Genomic DNA, 21,306 nt, shown 5'->3' on the forward strand with positions numbered 1-21,306 from the left:
CCAAGGATTCCTCATTACAGCAGGGCATTTTGCTTCTTACCAAAGACACCCTATTACAGCAGGGCTTCTTGTTCCTTGCCAAGGACTCATTTTACAGCCAGTGGCGTAACAAAGGCCCCCGCAGCCCCTGCAGTGTGGGGGCCCCCCAGCTTCAGGGGGCCCACTCAGCACAGTACCTTGGCTTGAGAACTCCCGAGCGAGTACGAAGTGGGGGCCCTTCTTGTACTTTACAGACCCCCCCCTCAAGTTTCATTATGCCAGTGTTTACAGCAGGAGTTTTGGTTTCTTTTCAGACACCCTATTGTGGCAGAACCTCTTGATTCTTGCCAAGAGAATCCACCTGCCATACAATTTTGCCCCTTCCCATGATGAAGCCAGATTTTAGTCCAAGACCCGCTATCACTTGCACAGACCTCTTAGAATCGTCCCCTTTGTAGGTCGAGCCTAGTCAGTATGCATGCGCTGTCTCCAAGACCTGCTGTAATCGCTATACAGAGTGTAATCCTGCCTGCTGCTTGCAATGGTTTCATTCCTGTGTCGCTTTTATTTTCTGGCTCCTTATTGGTTGGCACTCCCAAAACATCACTTCCAGTTTGAGCTATGGGGCACCGGCCAACTACAGTTTCCGTATGATTGTAGGGGTTTATGTGTTCCTTTAGGAGCTACTTGTTTTATTTCCTGCTAGTGTTACTGTGTGGTGTGAGTGCCTGTTCCTAGTACCTTGCACTATTTATTATATCACCAAAGCGCCCACTGAACGGGCTGCCGCACGCATAACTTGTGTGTACACGAGCGCCACGCTTCATGTTTTAGCACGGCGCCCACTTTCATGTTTCTTTCACGCTCAAATGCGAGATCTATTGTATTGCAAATACTTGTTAACTTTTTCAGTCACTATGCCCTTGATTCTTCTCAATGGCTTAGCAGTGTAGGGAACTGAATACATGTGTGCACTAGGGTACCCGGCGTGGGTGACATTGTTGAGTGAGGAAAGTATTTTAAACTAAAGTTCTGTAAAAGAGTAATTCTGAAATGTTACACGTTCATTAGTTAGTTCATGTTCCCTTGCATCTCCAGCAACATGTTTATGTTTCAGCAGCAAATGCCAGTCTAACATTAAATTTCTATTCTTTTCTCCAAACTTTCTTTTTATTTTTGTTTATTTAGAAAGTGCTTCTGCTTCAGGTCGGCATAAAGTATTATAGTCTGGTTGTGACTGCAAATGCCAAACAGTTTGGATCTTTGCTCGGTGAAGATAATGATAATCCGCAACTTGTTTTTCTGCAGTTCGCAGGTTGAGCTGCCCTGACAGTGGGTTTGCACATGTAGTTGAGATCTCAACTTTTCTGTTTGTTCCAAGAGACTTCGGCGCAGGAGGGCCTAGATGGCTTTTTTACGTGCAGGAAACAACGCAACAATGTTAAAACCTGGCTATCAGGTGCTCAGTCCGGTGCCCCCCAACTGAGAATTCCGGGGGCGATAAATCTCTCTTGCCCCCACAGTTCTTACATTCATGTGGGTAACTTCTCCCGTCTTGGCAGTTTGTGAGGTGTGCAACCAGTTGTTACTGGTGGAAAATCAGGGGTAGCCCAAGTTCTGGGATAGTTCTCTTAATGAAGGGGTTTGGAGAGGTCTCCCTCATAGTGACCCCTGACCTGCAATGGATCTCCTGTGCATTGTTCCGATTCACATAAGTAGTGAGTCCACAGGACAAGGAAACTACAGGGGCTAGGATCAGGGTGGGCTTGATAGCCAGGTGACAGCTTAGCTGGATTATGCTCCCTTTTCACTACACCGCAAGCATTTGTTCGCTTCTACGACAAGCAGTGAATGTTCGTATGTGATGAGTCGACTCGGTGAAGGTGAAGGAAATCATTTTGGAGGGACTAATCCTTTATTTTGGCACCCTCGAAGGGATTGCTGCACTCACAGATATAACTTTCTTCTAATATAGAAGAGTTACCCCCCTCAAATTTAGTGTTTAGTGAATCTGGCCTTTAAAAAGGGGATTGCCTGATGACCTTATGCCGCCTCTGTGAGCATGGAAGAAATGGGACTACACCGCTGATCTAGCAGGCCTTGACATTGGCCCAGTGTGCCAGCACTAGAACCCTGGTCTGACTCAAGCGCCCTACAGCAAGGACATGTGCAACGAACAAGACACAACGTGTTTGCTTAGAACAGCGGTCTTCAAACTTTTTAATTCTGCACCCCCCTGTAAAAAATAATAATTGGGGACCCCTTTTAATAATTTTCACAATTTTTTTATTAAACTGCCATTGTTTAAATATGACTAGACTCATTTAAACATTGCAGTTAAGTTCTGTGCTGTTTAAAAAAAAATGCAAATACATGATTACCAAAGATACTATTCTGGTCAGGCAGGCCTAATTAACTGTAAAAGTATCAACAGTGCGGTTATTAGAAATTGGGTTTTTAAATTTTTTTTTATTTTAGAATATTTTAAGTCGCTTCCCATTTGACTCCTTCTCCCAGCCAGGATATAAGTGAAGAAAGATGTTAGTGAAGGCCCATTATAGAGCGGCTTACTGTCTGCCCCTCATGTAACCCCGCCCCCCCCTTGCTGAAAACAAAGGACTGTTATCAGCATAATGCTTCTTTTGCCCAGAGCCTGCCCCCCCCCCCCCCCCCCCCAATCACTTGAGGCCCCCCTAGGGGGGCCCGCCCTCCAATTTGAAGACCCCTGACTTAGAACAAGGAGGCCCTGGCATGGACCACCAAGGAGCTGTGCGCCTAGAACCCCTTTCATTTGCAGAATGCGCTATAAAACACCCGCTCTGGGGCCGAGTTTGAATCAGACCACTGGCGACCACCGTAGCCCAAGAAGAAAACTCAAACGCTGCTCGTGCAGCCCACACGACAGACTCCCTTCCATGCACAGCGCTCCCAAGGAGTAGCTGCTACCCGTCCACAACTGGCCTTCACGACAACGTCAGAGGGTCTGAAGCAGCATAAAGTGAAAGCACAATGCTCGTCCCAGCGCGCATCACTGTGTCAGACATCTGTACCCCGAGGTGCGCACACCTGCTCCCGCCAGCAGAGACCGGTCTGCCTGCCCCCAAGCCCAGCTGTGCCGGGGCACGGGGTGCACCTCGCCTCCCTGGGGGTGTTTACTTCACGCTCTGCTCTCCTGGGTCAAACAAAAAACAATTACTGTCAGTGGCAGCCCAGGTATGTGCGTGTCTGACGGCAGAGCCCTGCTCACCTGACACTCTTTCATTTTTCACGCATCTGTCATATTTTTTTGTCTGGCAGTTCCCAGCGATTGCTACACGGACCAGCGTGCAGGAGTCTGGGTCTGTGGAGGTGACTATTGTGCGGGGAGAGGACGAAATGTGCTGAGGTTAAGTCTGTTGTAAGAGCAGGCCTGCGTGGAGGAAGTGTCTGTTGCAAGAGCAGGTCTGTGTGGAGGAAGTATATGTTGTAAGACCAGGCCTGAGTGGAGGAAGTGTATGTTGTAAGACCAGGCCTGAGTGGAGGAAGTGTATGTTGTAAGAGCAGGCCTGCGTGGAGGAAGTGTCTGTTGTAAGAGCAGGTCTGTGTGGAGGTAGGGTCTGTGTTGTAAGACCAGGCCTGCGTGGAGGAAGTATATGTTGTAAGACCAGGCCTGAGTGGAGGAAGTGTATGTTGTAAGACCAGGTCTGAGTGGAGGAAGTGTCTGTTGTAAGAGCAGGCCTGCGTTGAGGTAGGGTCTATGTTGTAAGAGCAGGCCTGCCTGGAGGAAGTGCCTGTTGTAAGAGGAGACCTGTGTGGAAGTAGGGTCTGTATTGTAAGCCCTGGCCTGCGTTGAGGTAGTGTCTGTGCTGTATTAGCAGGCCTGTGTGGAGGAAGTCTCCGTTGTCAGAGCAGGCCTGCCTGGAAGTAGTGTCTGTTGTAAGAGCAGGCCTGCGTGGAGGTAGGGTCTATGTTGTAAGACCAGGCCTGTGTGGAATAAGTGCCTGTTGTAAGAGGAGACCTGTGTGGAGGAAATGTCTGTTGTAAGAGCCGATCTTTGTGAAGGTAGGGTGTATGTTGTAAGACCAGACCTGCATGGAGTTAGTGCCTGTTGTAAGAGGAGACCTGTGAGGAGTTAGTGCCTGTTGTAAGAGGAGGTACAAAAGGGGGTGGTGATGGACTGAGCATCTGAATCAATCAAACACTCACACCCAGTCAAAAGATCTGAGTTTAATCCATCACTGTTCTTTAGCCCACTTTGCCACCCCCGTTCAGGCATGGCTATATGCAAATCAGTCTGACCCTGTGCCTCATGGGAACAGTCCAGCCCGAACTGCCAAGCCATGTCTTCCCTGGACTAGAAACAAGCTTCCGGGGACCGGTTTCTGGCATTCCAGCCGTCTTCAGCCCGGCTTCCTTGAATCCAGTGGCAAAGTGAGCAAGGGACTCGCGTCTGAGCATACCCTGCCACACTTATGGCAGCCAAAAGCGGTACAAAAGGGGGTGGTGATGGACAGAGCATCTGAATCAATCAAACACTCATACCCAGTCAAAAGATCTGGGTTTAATCCATCACCGTTCTTTATCCCACTCTGCCACCCCAGTTCAGACATGGCTATATACAAATCAGTCTGACCCTGTACCTCATGGGAACAGTCCAGCCCGAACTGCCAAGCCATGTCTTCCCTGGACCAGAAACAAGCTTCCGGGGACCGGTTTCTGGCATTCCAGCCGTCTTCAGCCCGGCTTGCTTGAATCCAGTGGCAAAGTGAGCAAGGGACTCACGTCTGAGCATACCCTGCCACACTTATGGCGGCCAAAAGCGGTACAAAAGGGGGTGGTGATGGACATGGCATCGGAATCAAACACTCACACCCAATCAAAAGATCTGGGTTTAATCCATCACGGTTCTTTAGCCCACTCTGCCACCCCAGTTCAGACATGGCTATATGCAAATCAGTCTGACCCTGTGCCTCATGGGAACAGTCCAGCCTGAACTGCCAAGCCATGTCTTCCCTGGACCAGAAACAAGCTTCCGGGGACCGGTTTCTGGCATTCCAGCCGTCTTCAGCCCGGCTTGCTTGAATCCAGTAGCAAAGTGAGCAAGGGACTCACGTCTGAGCACACCCTGCCACACTTATGGCGGCCAAAAGCGGTACAAAAGGGGGTGGTGATGGACGGAGCATCTGAATCAATCAAACACTCACACGCAGTTAAAAGATCTGGGTTTAATCCATCACCGTTCTTTAGCCCACTCTGCCACCCCACTTCAGACATGGCTATATGCAAATCAGTCTGACCCTGTGCCTCATGGGAACAGTCCAGCCCGAACTGCCAAGCCATGTCTTCCCTGGACCAGAAACAAGCTTCCGGGGACCGGTTTCTGGCATTCCAGCCGTCTTCAGCCTGGCTTGCTTGAATCCAGTGGCAAAGTGAGCAAGGGACTCACGTCTGAGCATACCCTGCCACACTTATGGCGGCCAAAAGCAGTACAAAAGGGGGTGGTGATGGACGGAGCATCTGAATCAATCAAACACTCACACCCAGTCAAAAGATCTGGGTTTAATCCATCACCGTTCTTTAGCCCACTCTGCCACCCCAGTGCAGACATGGCTATATGCAAATCAGTCTGACCCTGTGCCTCATGGAAACAGTCCAGCCCGAACTACCAAGCCATGTCTTCCCTGGACCAGAAACAAGCTTCCGGGGACCGGTTTCTTGCATTCCAGCCGTCTTCAGCCCGCCTTGCTTGAATCCAGTGGCAAAGTGAGCAAGGGACTCATGTCTGAGCATACCCTGCCACACTTATGGCGGCCAAAAGCGGTACAAAAGGGGGTGGTGATGGACGGAGCATCTGAATCAATCAAACACTCACACCCAGTCAAAAGATCTGGGTTTAATCCATCACCGTTCTTTAGCCCACTCTGCCACCCCAGTTCAGACATGGCTATATGCAAATCAGTCTGACCCTGTGCCTCATGGGAACAGTCCAGCCCGAATTGCCAAGCCATGTCTTCCCTGGACCAGAAACAAGCTTCCGGGGACCGGTTTCTGGCATTCCAGATCTGTTGACTGGGTGTGAGTGTTTGATTAGTTCAGGTGCTCCGTCCATCACCACCCCCTTTTGTACCGCTGTTGTAAGAGGAGACCTGTGTGGAGGAAGTGTCTGTGCTGTAAGACCAGTGTGGAGGTACTGTCTATGTTGTAAAACCAGGCCGGGCTGTAGCTTGTGTCTATGCTGTAAGACCAGGCCTGTGTGGAGGGATTGTCTGTTGTAAGAGCAGGCCTGAGTGGAGGTAGTGTCTATGTTGTAAGAGCAGGTCTGCATGAAGGTTGTGTCTGTTGTAAGAGCAGGCCTGCGTGGAAGTAGTGTCTGTGTTATAAGACCAGGACTGCGTGGAGAAAGTGCCTGTTGTAAGAGTAGAACTGTGTGGAGTTAGTTGCAATAGTGTGACAGGACAAGTAGGGGTATATAGAGTAAGCTGGAAAATTATTTTTAGTATAGACATCTGGTGTTTATTTCATAAAATCAAAGTTCAAAAGTGATTCTTAATGTGCCAGAATCACTGGAGCCAAGACAGTTGTAAAGCACAGCCAACACGTGTTTCGCCCCTTATTGGTTTGCAAGCCTGGGGCTTTTTCAAGGCCGCAATTCAGCAAAGGAGAACGATCTCTGTCGATCGGTGCCGGAGTACCTCGGTACCAGCACCTGTCTGGCCTGCTGAGAGAGGGGAACCGAAGACTCCCTTGTGGAGGAGACTGCCTAGAGTAGCCTAGCCCCACCCTGTCCGAGTGGAAGGGACAGCCTAGAGGTGCAGAGTAGTGTGGGAGCAAAACTGGGGGCAGGAGTGGGACTCTTCACTGGTGAACTGTGCCCAAGAAGTATAGGAAACAACGCAAGAGTTAACCAAGTGCTGGAGTGAACCTGCTTGCCGCCTCACCTCCACTAACCGCTGTGCACCGCCAGTCATAGAGGGTAGAGCGTGCCTCTGTTTGCGGCCTTTCAAGGCCACGCTAGACACCCTACGTCCGGTCCTGACTGTTACGGCAAGTAGAAGGTCTTCGAAGTGGAATGGTTCACCAGTATAGGAGGCAGTGCTTAATTTGAGCCTGTTGTTTCTGGTGCTTGGCACCGGTACTTCATTGTCAACACCAGTGCTTGTGACCGTCTGCCACAAGGTGGTGCTGTCTATCTAATTTAGAGATGAGCACGAGTTAATCATTTATTCAAAATACATTAAAAATTACTTCCACCTGCCGTCCACGCCATTCTTATAGCTTTGGTGGCCTGAAATAGTCCAAATTGTCACACTTATTGGTGTAATGGTTAGTAGGATATCGGTTGAATGCATGCTGCAGCAGAGGGGAGACAGAGTGGGGCGGAGGGGGGGGGGGGGCTCAGGGCAAAGGTGATGCCATAGCTGATGTTCTGTAAGCATAGCATGTGCATGTGTGGCTATACTATATACGCTGCCTCCCAAGCAACCAATTGGGTTGGGTTAGTCATAATTAAGGCAAAGAATTTAGTCCTGCTTTTATGTCTGGCCTGTCCCGGTTTTTTCCTTCTCAAAATCCGGTCACCCTTTCTCTAGGGCCAGTTACTAGGGCATTAAAGGACTGGCCTGGAGGTCGGTTAACACACCAGTTGTTCACCCTGTGAGCCTGCACCTGGGAGATTCTTTCAAGGCTTGATACATTTTGCCTATTTTCCTGTCGTAGCTGCATAGAACCGTGTGCCCTGCGGCATATTTGCTTGTGTGATACTTCTCCTTGGCATGATAAAGCACTTGTAGTTTATAAAAGATAAGATAAGTGATTTCGCAATCCCTACTCCCTGCTGTTTGAGAACTGGCGAGCTGTAATCTCTACACCCATGCTGCCTCCTGGGGAAGCTTCGGGTCTCTGCCTGCCCCCCCAGGGCCAGGCTCTGAAAGGGGGCTGTAGGCTCAGTTGTAGTGCCATAGGAGGCCGGGCCCTGGGACACCGGGGGTAAAATGTTTCCAATATCAAGCCCCCTGCGTTTCACCCTGTCCTACTATTAGCTCGCGTCTCTCCACGTCGCCGAGCCTCCATACCGCTGCCTAAAAGAATAACACAGCTGTAAAAAAAGGATTAAAATTCCGGAATAATACTAGTCGGAGGCAGACAGGAATCTTGCACAGATAGGTGTGCAGACAGGGGCCCTCTGCGCGCGCCAGGCCGCCCCCGACGGCCGCAGATGCTTCACATACCTGAGGGGTGGGGGAGGGAGGGAGACATGTCCCAGTCACCCCCACTCCTCGCGCCATCCCTGCTGTACAAGAGGGGAAGAGATGCAAGGAGAGAAAGGCCGCAGGTGCCCGCCGCGCGCGCCTCTGGCTGTCCCTTCTGGCGAGAGAACATGTCCCACTTGAGTTCAGGAGACTCCCCCTTGTACATCACGAGATGTCAAAAAGAGAGTCACAGAGATTGCAGCTGCCAAGAAGATAGGAAGCATTGGCAAATTCAATAGCTCCGGCCTTTTGAGGCTGGCACATTTTGTTTCTTTATTGCAAGTGCATGCCACAAAAATAAAAAGAAGAAAACGTAGCAGTTTCCAATACAGTTTTTACACAATCATTTGCAATGCCAATAGGTCTGCTGCATTTTTTAAAATGTTTGTCTAAACTTATTTAATAATACTTTAAAAAACACCCCGAATACAATAGTATTGTATTTAGAAAAAAAGCATATTAGCCCCACCAGTACCTGGCACTGAATGGGACTGCTCTGTGTGTGTCTGTCTACACTGTGCTTGGAGAGAATGCTGTCATTCACACAGAAATGAACCAATAGCTGAAGTAGGTTGACCCACTGCCCTTGCTGTACATTGTGGTGGCCCGGAGCAAGATGTGAATTACACCAGTGATTGAACAGGGTGGCTGAAAGCACCTTTAAGTAAGTATATATTGCATGTAAAAGCAAAGGACTTGGCTAACACCAGACCTAAAAATAAGCCATTGCATATAATTCTAATAGTAAATACTGGTTGGGTCCTGGCAAGCAAGTGAAGGAGAGATAAGTATCGAATCCCTTTTTAGGTCTCGCCTGTCGATGCGCATGCGCATCGAGCAAGCGAGACTATAGGGGCTCATCCACTCTTTATCCACACTGCAAGGAATCGTGGCGATTCCTTGCAGTGCCCGTGACTTTTAAGGTCAATGCGCATGCGCATTAAGCTTATGCGCATGCGCATTGACCTTAAAAGTCACGGGCGCGTGCATGTCCGTCTTTGTTTACCCGCTCCGCCCCCTCCCGCCGTGTCGCCTTGCCTACTCTCTTCCACAGCCTCCCCCAGCTCCGCCCCCTCACTACTTGATTGCACGGCCGCTAGGCCGTGCCTCCCCTACTCTCCTCCCCCCTCCTCCTCTCCTCCCCTGCCTGCCTGCCGCTAGCCTTGCCTACTCTCTCTCGCACCCTCCCCCAGCTCCGCCCCCTCACTACTTGATTGCACGGCCGCTAGGCCGTGCCTCCCCTACTCTCCTCCCCCCTCCTCCTCTCCTCCCCTGCCTGCCTGCCGCTAGAAAGCATGGGATACTGTGCTGCCTTAACTATTTGCTATGGCCATGTTAAAATCAGAGCCAAGTCGTAAATATACATTTTTCCACACCACTGTTTTTTCGATAAAAACTTGATTATTCACAGTTTACGCTGCTAATCCGTGACCAAACAGACAATATGAAGCTCTGAGTCTATTCTCTTCCTAGCGTGCTGTGACTGCCTCCCCCGCTGTATCCCCTCACCCCCCCCCCCCTGCTGTATCCCCTCACCCCTGGTCTCTCCCCACGTCTCTCCGTTGCTCTCCCCTCTGCTGTCGCTCTCTCTCTCGCTCACTCCCCGGCTCTCTTCTTGCCTTGCTGCTGCTCTGCCTCTTTGTGTCTGATCCCAGGCTCACATGTCGGAGCTGGCAGCCCCCGCGGCTAGTTCCTATCTGTGCGACAGCATTTTTAATTTAACACAACCGCCTTTGATGTTTTCAAATATTTATAGCCAGCTTCAGAGCACTGCAGAAGTGTTTCCATTCAGATGGAACGGCTCGGCTCGCTCTCCTCGTGCAGGCCCTCTTAAACTCGGATCCCGCGGGATTTAGTTCACGCGAAATTCTCTCCGTGTCTCGTGCTTTTCTGTCTCTTTAACTTTTACTTTCCTTTCACAGCCTGTCATATGTTGTTGGACTCTCCCAGAAATAGCTAATGGATCGAAATATCAGAATATACAGAAAATCGAAAACTGCGACCAAGAAAAGCTCGTGCTGAGAAGTAAATCTTTAAATCTAAGAAGGACTTTGCGTGCTTTACAAGTGTTTACAGGGGAACAGCGTAGAACTGCACAGTTAATTTGATAGTACAAGCACATGCAATGGATGCACTTATTTCATATCTGTTTAATCCGTTCATTTTAATTCCTTTGGTCGCTTTAGTTCTAGTCATTATTTCTTTGCCTCTCCGATTGCGCTCTTCAATTACCCTCCACGCCCACAATTTATTTTTCTCATTCTCTGTAGTACTCTGCCAATTCTCACAATGTCTACCATTTTTCGAACCCCGCCTCCCCCCTCCCTCCCAGCCTCCACAGTTTCCGCTCTTCCAATATTCTGAATATTTCTGAATTGTTTCGTTTCTCTCCCTGTATGGAAGTGTGAAGTTTAGAAACTACCTGAAAACGTGGTTATTGAAGCAGGCTGTACACTCACCCTCAACCCCTCACTCACCCTCACTCTCACTCATCCTCACTCACCCTCAACCCCTCACCCTCACTCACCCTCAACCCCTCACCCTAACTCACCCTCACCCTCACTCACCCTCAACCCCTCACTCACCCTCTCACCCTCAACCCCTCAACATCAACCCCTCACCCTCACTCACCCTCACCCTCACTCACCCTCACTCACCCTCACCCACCCTCACCCACCCTCACCCTCACTCACCCTCACTCACCCTCACTCACCCTCACTCACCCTCACTCACCCTCACCCTCACTCACTCTCACCCTCACTCACCCTCACTCACCCTCACTCTCACTCACCCTCACTCACCCTCACTCACCCTCACTCTCACTCACCCTCAACCCCTCACCCTCACTCACCCTCAACCCCTCACTCACCCTCACTCACCCTCACCCACCCTCACCCACCCTCACCCTCACTCACCCTCACTCACCCTCAACCCCTCACCCTCACACAGTGCAATAGGTCTCGGAGCATTTGAGTTAGAGCTTTTAGAAATGTTTATGGCTTTTTTTTTTAATTCTTTAGCATTGGCTACAGGAAACAAAAATGCTAAAGATTTACACAAAAACCCATAAACAATTCTAAAAGCACTAACTCTAATGCTGCGAGACCTATTGCATTTCCAATGCTTGTTGTTTAAATGTGCATTACAAGAAAATACGATGCTTATTTGTGCAGAAAAGGTACTGTTTGCTTTGAACTGCTGTAACCCGAAGACACAGTTTAAATTACAAGGGCGACTAAAGGAAAGAAAGAAGAATTAACTAACGAAAGGAACAAAAGAATGTCAAAGTGACCTCGGACTTGCCAACCCTGGCACTGAAGTGTATTTTTAGGTATATGTGATCAGGCAAAAGTGCAAGCGACACAGAAGCAGAATGTGAATGCCAATTTTAAAAACTCAAGTGATGAGTGCTGACCCAAAGACCCTCTATGTATCTATACATGTATGTGTTTTCATTTATGATGTGTTTTGCTCTTGATGCTGGCACACAGCTACTGATGTGCCTAGGCCAGACCCGCAAATCTAGAGGGATAGAAGATGGGTCAGATGTATTAGGACCCGGATACCCCGAGTCCTGCCCGTGCCACAACACAACAATCAATCAGGGGTTTATAAGCACTACTCACCTGTGAGGGTCTCAAAGCGCTGGGTGGAGGGGGGCAAAACGAGGCACCAACAAAACTCACATAGATGATGAACTTGGTGGATCAGTTTTATCATAGCCGTGTACAAACATACTCATGTTGAAAAAACACATTCAAGTAAGGAACATACTTGAGTCAAATAATAGCAACACATCATGAAGAATTAGGCCCTCGTGGTAATACAACACTACACAATGAACAGTGCAGTATACGGACTTATGAACAATCAATCAATCAATCAATCACAGCATTTGTATAGCGCGCTACTCACCCGGAAGGGTCTCAAGGTGCTTGGGGGGAGGGGTCCGCTACTGCTCGAACAGCCAGGTCTTGAGTTGTCTCCTGAAGGCGAGGTGGGCTTGGGTCAGCCGGAGGTGGATGGGGAGGGAGTTCGATGTCTTGGCCGCCAGGTGGGAGAAGGATCTGCCTCCGGCGGTGGCTCTTCGGATGCGTGGTACGGTTGCGAGGGCGAGGCTGGTAGACCGTAACTGGCGGGTGGGTGTGTAGAAGGTCAGGCGGTCGTTGAGGTACTTGGGGCCCAGGTCGTGGAGAGACTTGTGTGCGTGGGTGAGGAGTCTGAACGTGATCCTCTTGTCAATGGGGAGCCAGTGCAGGTCCCTCAGGTGGCTGGAGATGTGGCTGCGTCGGGGGAGGTCCAGGATGAGTCGGGCGGAGGCGTTCTGGATGCGTTGGAGTTTTTTCTGTAGCTTGGCTGTGGTTCCGGTGTAGAGGGTGTTTCCGTAGTCCATTTGGCTGGTGACGAGGGCCTGGGTGACCGTCTTCCTGGTTTTGGTCGGGATCCATCAGAAGATCTTGCGAAGCATGCGAAGGGTGAAAAGCATGATGAGGATACGGCGTTGACTTGTCTGGTCATCGAGAGGGAGGAGTCCAGGATGAAGCCCAGGTTGCGTGCGTGGTCTGTTGGCTTGGGGGCGGTGCCCAGGGCTGGGGGCCACCAGGAGTCGTTCCAGGCGTTCCAGAACACCAACAACACCAGAGACCTCCCACAATCCCAAACGCCAATCGACCACACAGGTGGAACCACCTGCATCAGTGGGGGCGGTCCTGCCTCACTGTACCCATGTCCTCTTACCAGGGCACCGCCCCCCACAACATCAAGCTACCGTGGGGCTGTGATGAGGTGGGCAGGAGTTGCAGCCCCGTGCCCACCCCGGTGATCTGTGCGCCCTAGCCCCCTATGCTGGTGTGTACGTCCTCTGGCTGGTTCAGGACTGCTGGACCCTACCCCTGGTGCTGTTCTGGGGAGTCTGCTTTGAAGGGCCCTTCTGCTGACTAGGGGTGAATTTAGGATTGAAGATCCCGCAACAAGGGTGACCAGGGAAAAGAGGTCCTCTGCCCCCCCCCCCCACCACTTGGCATTCCTTGGGCGAATGTCCAAATGTCCTTGAACAAATCTGACCCAGCTTCTGAGAGAGGGACACCATGAAAAAGGCATAGGCCATTGCAGCGGCTGGTGGAAGTGACGCGCATACAGCGCGCCTCTGCATTTCCTGTCAAGAGGGAAGTAGTCATTGGCCGGCACGTCGCCGGATAGAGGCAGGGCCCAGGCCACGGTGGTCCCGGGTCCTAAATGCCGCACACTCTTATGGCTGGAGGGCGCTTTGTACTCTCTCTATTTGAAGTCTTTTAACTCTCACTGCCGGAGGATCCTCTTATGATGACACATAACCATGTTGTGATGTCACAGAAGCTAGGTGTGACGTTGGATGTTCATTGAATACGAAATCACCCCGCAGAGGTGTCTCTGCATCCTACTGTGATGTCACAGACGTCAACTGTGACGTCACAACCCCTCACGGTCAGTATTACGTCACAGAATGCAACAGTGAGGTAAGGAACCCCCACCGGGGTGTCCTAGAATCCTACAGCGCTGCTCTCGTGCCTTGACGGGGGGGGGGGGGGCTGCTGTTCTTTTAGAAACGAGAGCTGTGCTTTAAAAGTGCACGTGACGCTGTCATCAGAAGGTCCAGAGGGGTGACCCGAGCCTGCTGAGACTGCCGGGCCGCACACGGATCGCCACCCGTCCCTAGCGTGAGACCCGAGCGCAGCCGCTGACAGGCACTCCGTCTTAAGCTGCTGACGTCTCGAGAACCTGTCAGACCGGCTGGGGCGGGCTCCAGAGGAGACATCCATCAGAGCCTTATCAGCAGCCCGGGGGAGAGGCGGGGGCCTAGGGATCGGTGAGGCGGGGAGAGAGAGAGAGAGGGCCTCGGTGGCGAGGGTGCGAGGGAGCGAGGTGGAAGCCAGAGGTATAGAGAAGCAAGGAATGTGTCTAAAAGGAGGAAGAGACAAGGAGCATGGAGACGAAGGTGAGGGAGAAGCAGGGGAGTAAAGGAAGGGAGATGGAAATGACTGCTCAGAATGGAGGGGAAAGGGTCCAGGAAGAGGTTGGAAGGAGGGAAGGGAAGATGATAAGATATGTGTAGGAGACTGCAGGGACGGGGATTCCAGAGAGGTAGGAGAGGGTGTAAGTTTTATAAGACGAGAGATAGAGAAGTGCGGACATGAAGACGGAGCCAAAAGAAGGCGAAGCAAGGCAGTTGGGTTCAAAGGTGGCCAGTCTAGGCTCATCCTGTGTGAGGACGTCACACCTATATTATCCCATCTCGGCCCAGTCCTTGCAGAAACAGCAGAGGCCTCCTCCAGTGCAGACCCCAACGCCCACCACCCATTAAACCCACCTTATTCCAAACCACCAAAGAGGAATTATGTTCTTGTGAGTGACTGGGTTGTGGTGGGCCGAGTTAATTCAAAAAGAAGATTGACATGCGTTAGTGAACATCCCAGAGCACTAGGCCTGTTGAACATGCCAGCGTTTCAGTAGTCTATGGGGTCACTCGGCCTATTTTTAGGTCTGGAATTTAACAGTGCAACTCTTACATTGTCCTATTGCAAGCAGTATACATAGTGTGGGCTTGGGGTTTGTCCCTTTCTATCTTTATCTTTCTTTGGCCAGCCTCTTTCAGTCATTGGCTTCTAACTTTGTCAATCATGTCTTGGCTCAGCGCATTGGACTATGCAGTTTTCATCACATGCTCTTGGCTTTTAGAGTTCATTCTTTCACCTCTTCTCTGGACACCGCTACTATTGAACTAAATGATGGACTACTTTACAACTATTACAAAGGGCGAGGCTAGACGAGCCCGCCTTTAGGGCCCGGCCCCCCGGCCCACACCGCGTCATTGGCCCAAGGATCTGGCTGGCTGCCCTATGGGCAGCCAGCCTGGGAAGTGCTTCCGGTTCAGGGAGGGGTGACGCACGTCCGGTGGGGGCGTGGGGACAGAGGCCATGACCTATTTAGGTCTAGTGCACGGGCAACTCGGCCTCTTTCCCCGCCAGCACCGGACCTGCTCGCCCACTCCCCTTGGCCCTTTTTAACCTTGCTTTTAATCTCCCGCCCACCCGTCCCTTAAGGCAGTGATTTGGAGGTGTGGGTTGCGGAAAAGAGACATTTGACCACTGATAGACTGACAAAATGGAGTGGAGTCCGCCTTGCGCACTCCCTATGCCAGCACTGAGGGGAGAGAGGGTAAGCTCTCCGCAGGGGGATGGAGACCACCGGCTGGGGAGGCGAGGGCGTCTGGTACGAGCCTCCTAGGCAGCCTGGTGGACGAGAGGTGGGGCCCTGGAAATGGCGGACAAGGACCCGAGGGCTGGGGCCCATCGCTCAGGGGCGCAGGTGGGTTGCACCTGGCGCGGGCATTGTATTGTATTGTATTGTGGCATACTTATATAGCGCAACCTGTCACCACCAAGGGCATCCTGGCGCTTTGAACCCTACTCAGTGGAAACAGTAGCTCAGCCTATCCTGGGAAGAGATGAGTTTTCAGAGCCTTTCTAAAGGAAAAGAGATCTCCAAGGCTTCTCAAGGATATGGGTAGGGAGTTCCAGAGTTTGGCTGCCGCTACTCTAAAGGAGCGGCCCCCCCATCCTCATTCTCTGGAATCTTGGGACTACCAGTAGTCTGGATGACGAGGAGCGTAACGCTCTGGAAGGACAATACCAGGCAAACATTCGCCGCAGAGGAATGGGGCCCAGGTCATGAATAGCCCTAAACACAATACACGCTGCTTTGTAGCGTACCCGTAGATGAACTGGCAGCCAATGAAGTTCTCGCAGTGCTGCCGTAGAAGAGCTATGGTAAGGGCGAGAAAGGGCGAGTTTAGCAGCGATATTTTGCACCCTTTGCAGCTTGCCCAAGAGTTTTACCGGGGCCTCCAGAAGTAGTGCGTTACAATAGTCAAGTCGACTGAGGATGGTACAACGCACTACTTCTGGTCTGGCTTGCACAGGGAGGAGAGGAAGGACCTTACGCAGCATACAAATCAGCATCATACATGTTGAAGAGATCTTATTCACATGTAGATCCAGCTGCAGGTTAGGCCCAAAAATGACGCCTAAATTGCGCGCTGATTGTGCCGCAGACACCGTCTCTGAGAAGGACGGTGGCCAGAAGTCCACTGGGAGGTCACGAGGAACTCGATCAGTGGAACAGTGTAAAACCTCCGTCTTGGTTCCGTTGAACTGTAACGAGTTCAACCGGAGCCAGTCTGCTGTCGCCTGCATGCACCGATGGAAAGTCTCCAGTGTGACTGCGTCCTGTCCCTCCAGAGAGAAGACCAGCTGGGTATCATCTGCATAATTACATGCAGAGATACCAAAGGTTTTAATGAGCTGGACTAGGGGGCGGAGGTAGACATTAAAGAGTATGGGGCTGATGGCCGAGCCCTGAGGTACTCCTTGTCCCACTCTCCGCTCCTCTGAACTGAAGGGGGGTAACGAAACCGGTTGCTGACGGCAGTCCAAATAGGAGATTAACCAATCCCTGGCCTTATCCCTGACCCCGCATTCCTTCAGCCTAGAAATCAGGGTGGGATGGCTGACCGTGTCGAACGCGGCCGACATGTCGAGCAGCACCAAGAATGCTGCCCGACCACTGTCGACTCGCGCCCGCAGATTGTCTAACACGGTCACCAGCGCAGATTCGGTCCCATGCGCTGGGCGGAAGCCAAATTGCGTCTCATCCAACCAGCTGTTCCCTTCTAGGAAGCTGGACAGAGCACGGGTGACCAGTTTTTCCATGATTTTAACGGGAAAAGGGAGCAGGGAAATTGGCCGGTAGTTAGAGAGGCAGGCAGGGTCGAGTGTAGGTTTTTTTAAGAGTGGGGATACCACTGCCTTCTTCCAGCAGCTCGGAACAGTAGCTGTCTCAAACGATTGACAGCAGATGGCGTGCAGGGGCTGGAAGAGGTCCTCTTGAAACACCTTCCATAGTCTTGGAGGGAGAGGATCCAGAGGCGAGCCAGAAGAAATCGTCAGAGCTAATTCGCCGAACTCCTTCAAGGATGGAAGGGGAAAGCTGCTCAGCTGGGGTCGACTGGCCTCGCTCGCCGGAGCTCCCAAACTGAGGGTCGGCTCCGAGGACGGAGAAGAGTGACCTCTCAGCTGGGGTCGACTGGCTACGATCTCCGGAGCACCCAAACAGAGAGCCTGATCCAAAGTGGGGACAGAGGGGCCGCTCAGCTGGGGTCGACTGGCCTCGCTTGCCGGAGCACCCAGACTGAGAGCAGGCTCCACCAGAAGGGGGAGAAGGCTACCCTGCTGAGGTCGACTGGCTACAATTGCCGGAGCTCCCAAGCAGGGAGCTGAATCAGGGGCTGCAAGGGGAGAGCAATTCAGCTGGGGTCGACTGGCCGCCGTCGCCGGAGCTCCCAAGCTGAGAGCCTGATCCAAAAGACAGAAAGGAGGGCTACTCAGCTGGGGTCGACTGGCTTCCGCCGCCGGAGCTCCCAAGCTGGGGGGCTGCTCATCAGGTCGGGGTCGACTGGAGGGCGTGACCGGAGCTTCCTGACAGAGATTAATAGCCCTCTGCAGGGGTCGACTGGCCATTTCCTCCGGAGCTCCCTCCTCAGTGGTAGAGTTCCGTGGATCCTGCAGACCTGCTAGGATTTTACAGATTTTTTCCTCAAAGGCGTCCGCCAGAGAGTCACAAAGCGCTTGCGACGAGGGAACAGCACTCGCCACACATGTAGGGTGAGCCAGGTCCTTAACGATTTTAAAAAGGGCCTGAGCCTTGTTTGGGGCCTGACTCAGAGTAAGTTCAAGAAAGGTTGCTTTCGCTATCTTAATTTGAGCTTTATATTTATGCATAGCCGACCTGAATGCAATTTTCTCGGAGTCAAGATACTGCTTCCTCCAGACCCTTTCCGCGCGTTTACAGTCGAGTTTGAGCTGGCGAAGTTCGCTCGTGTACCAAGGACTAGCTCGGTTCACCCTCCCTCGCGACTTCCGAAGGGGCGCCAACTTGTCCAGCGAGCTAGTAATAGATTGGCAGAAGAAGGTGTAACTATCTTCGACTGTGTTGCCAAGTTTGAAGTCCTCATCTAAGATGTTCGGCAATGGGACAGTATTTAGGATGCGGGACCAAGGCATCTCTACCTGGGGATGCGAACCTGAGGGCCCCTTGGTGCTGGGGGAATCAAGAAGTTATGAGCAAATGCAAGATAAAAATGTATAATAAAAGTTGAGAAGATGAGTTAATAATAAAGGAGAAATGTTGCTCTTAATTTGATACATGTTTAAATAATCTATATGTCATGTTTATGAATTTGTGATTAAACATGGCCTTTTTTACACCCACCGTTTTCTCCAAGTGATTGATTGGTGGGGAGGCGGGTGTGGAGCATGCTGGGGGATGCGGGGCCTAATCCGTCTCTGATGGCTTCTTCGGTCTTTCACCTGTGTGTCTTACTTTGAAGTGTTAAGACTGCATGCATTAGCACATTAAACCCAGGCCGATTGACTTTGCCAATGCTTGTTTCATTACCTAATATCTTGGTGCAGCTTATCATCCTTGGTGGCCATGTTAGAACTTCGCCCTGGTGTCCACCTTAGATTCAGAGCCCAGTGTCATTCTATATAATGCCCACACATATAAGGCCGAAAAGCAGGTCACAGCGAAACTGTGAAAAGACGAGCATTGCTAGAGAATTAAAAGTTTTAGGTAAATATAGTTTTTGTCTCCAGGTTAGTTGTCCTATTACCTAGAAAAATAAGGATGCATTATTTGGAAATGGAAGAGAGAAACAATACTTTCCCGCCTCACATCCTTCCCGCCAGGTACCAGACAAACATTTATGTAGACCCCCATCCTGCTCCGCCCACTGTATCCCTCCTCTCCTCAGCACCTACTATTAGACAAACATCCATGTAAACTACATCCTGCCATTGTCACTAGGCCTGGGCGGTAAATTCCGTTCCGCTCGCGGAATTTGGGTAATTTCGCCCTCCTCGGAGAACGCAAAATTGCCCAAAATTCAGCGTTCCGCGACTTTGCGAATTTTTTGCTTGTTTGCCTTCTGAAAAATGCGTGTTTGCGAGTTATTTCCTCCCGAGCACGCAAACAGCAATTGCGAACAGGAAAAAAGCATCGCGAACAAGCAATTCCACGTATTCCCGGAATTTCTGCATGTTCGCAGAGATTTTTTACCGTTTCGCAGAGATTTCCGTAACTCAATTACGCAAATTCCACCCACCCCTAATTGTCACAAGAGATCAGACAACATACATGTGCCCTCCTTCTCCTCAGGAGATAAGTACCAGACACACATACATGTAAACTAAATCCTGTTGTTGTCCCAGGAGATCAGACAACATACGTGTGCTCTCCCTCTCCTCACAAAAAAGTACCAGACAAACATACATGTAAACTACATCCTGTCATTGTCACATGAGATCAGACAACATACATGTGCCCTCCCTCTCCTCACGAGAAAGTGCCTGACAAACATACATGTAAACTACATCCTGTCATTGTCACAGGAGATCAGACAACATATGTGTGCCCTCAAAGTGCCAGACAAACATACACGTAGACAGCATCCTGCCCATCTTACTAGGGATCAAACAAACTTATATCAGCCCGCTCTGTCATCAAGTACTGGGCTAACATATGTGGACTCCATCCTGTCCACTTGAGAGGGTATTTGATAAACATAAATGTGCTCCTCTCTGTCACCAAGTACCAGGCAAACATACAAGTCAGCTTCATCCTGCCCACCTGCCTGTATATCAGTCCCCATACATACACCCCTCCCTAGCAACAGTTACCGGGGAAACCGAACTGTGGGCTCCATTCTGCTCTTCTAACCGGGTATCAGACAAACATGCATGTGCCCCGTCTCTATCACCAAATACTAGATAAACATACATGCAGACTCCATTCCATCCACCTCAGAGGTATCACACAAACATACATGTGCTCCCCTTCTGTTACCAAGTGCCAAACAAACATGCAACTCCATACTGCCATCTCAGCAGAGATCAGACAAACTGACATGTGCCCCTCTGTCACTAAGTACCAGAAGCAAGCATTCTTGTGGACTCCAACCTTCCCGTCTCACTGCGGATCAGACAACATACATGTTCCCCTCTTCTTGCCAGCAAGTAACTCACAGACATTCCTATGGACTTTATCTTAGCCTTCATATGAACATGTGACATGCACTTACCCCATCTCTCCTCAAACGCATGCATGTTGACTCATTTCAGTTCTTCCCACACAGGTAACACAAATCCACCTGCCCGTTCATGCCTCGCCAAGTATCATACATATGTGTGGCTCCCTGTCTCTTCACATCCAGGTACCAGACAGAGATACCCATGGTTCTCCCTCCTCCCCACTTAACAGGTGGTAGACAGACAGACAGCCACATGCACCCTTGACTCCCCACTCGCACCATGGAAAGGATGGACTCAAGGGGGCAACCCCTCTCCTCCCCGAGGGCCTTCCTCCCGCCACCTATGCCAAAAAGATACAGCGAGCCATATCTTGGCCAGCTAGCAAGCAAGCGTCAATGGAACCACATGGCATGACACATGCACGTGATAGCCCCCTCCTCAGCAGGTCCCAGAGAGGCATACTTGTGAGCCTTCTCCTCACAAGAGGCATTTCACATAACATAACATGTATTTGTAAAGCACCCATTCATCCAGAAGGGTATCTTGGCGCTGAATAACAGATGTTTATTGTTACCCAACTCAATGGTACTCATTTTATTGATCTCGGAAGGATGAAAGGCTGAGTGAACGCACCAGGATTTGAACCTGTGACCATAAGGTCCAACACAAGCCAATACAGCGGGCGCGTTAGTCCACTAAGCCACCAGGCCCAGCATTTTGCAACCTCAGGTGCTTGCGTGCTCAAAATGTGAGGAATTTAAATAACATCGCCACACTGTCAACACTTCATGGGGTGGTGAAAGTGAGACAATAGGCCCGGAGTGTAATGTAGGCCACCACTGCGCTCCAAGTTGTTGAGGTGAAGGAGCGCTCACCACCAGACACGCAAGGATCGTCCACAGTCCGGGACTTAACTGGATGTGGGGATTGCTAGCGTGGTCTGGGTTTGTCCGTCATCTCTTTCTGGCTAGAGC

Source organism: Lissotriton helveticus, chromosome 12 (genome assembly GCF_964261635.1).
Source record: "Lissotriton helveticus chromosome 12, aLisHel1.1, whole genome shotgun sequence".
Classification (NCBI taxonomy): domain Eukaryota; kingdom Metazoa; phylum Chordata; class Amphibia; order Caudata; family Salamandridae; genus Lissotriton; species Lissotriton helveticus.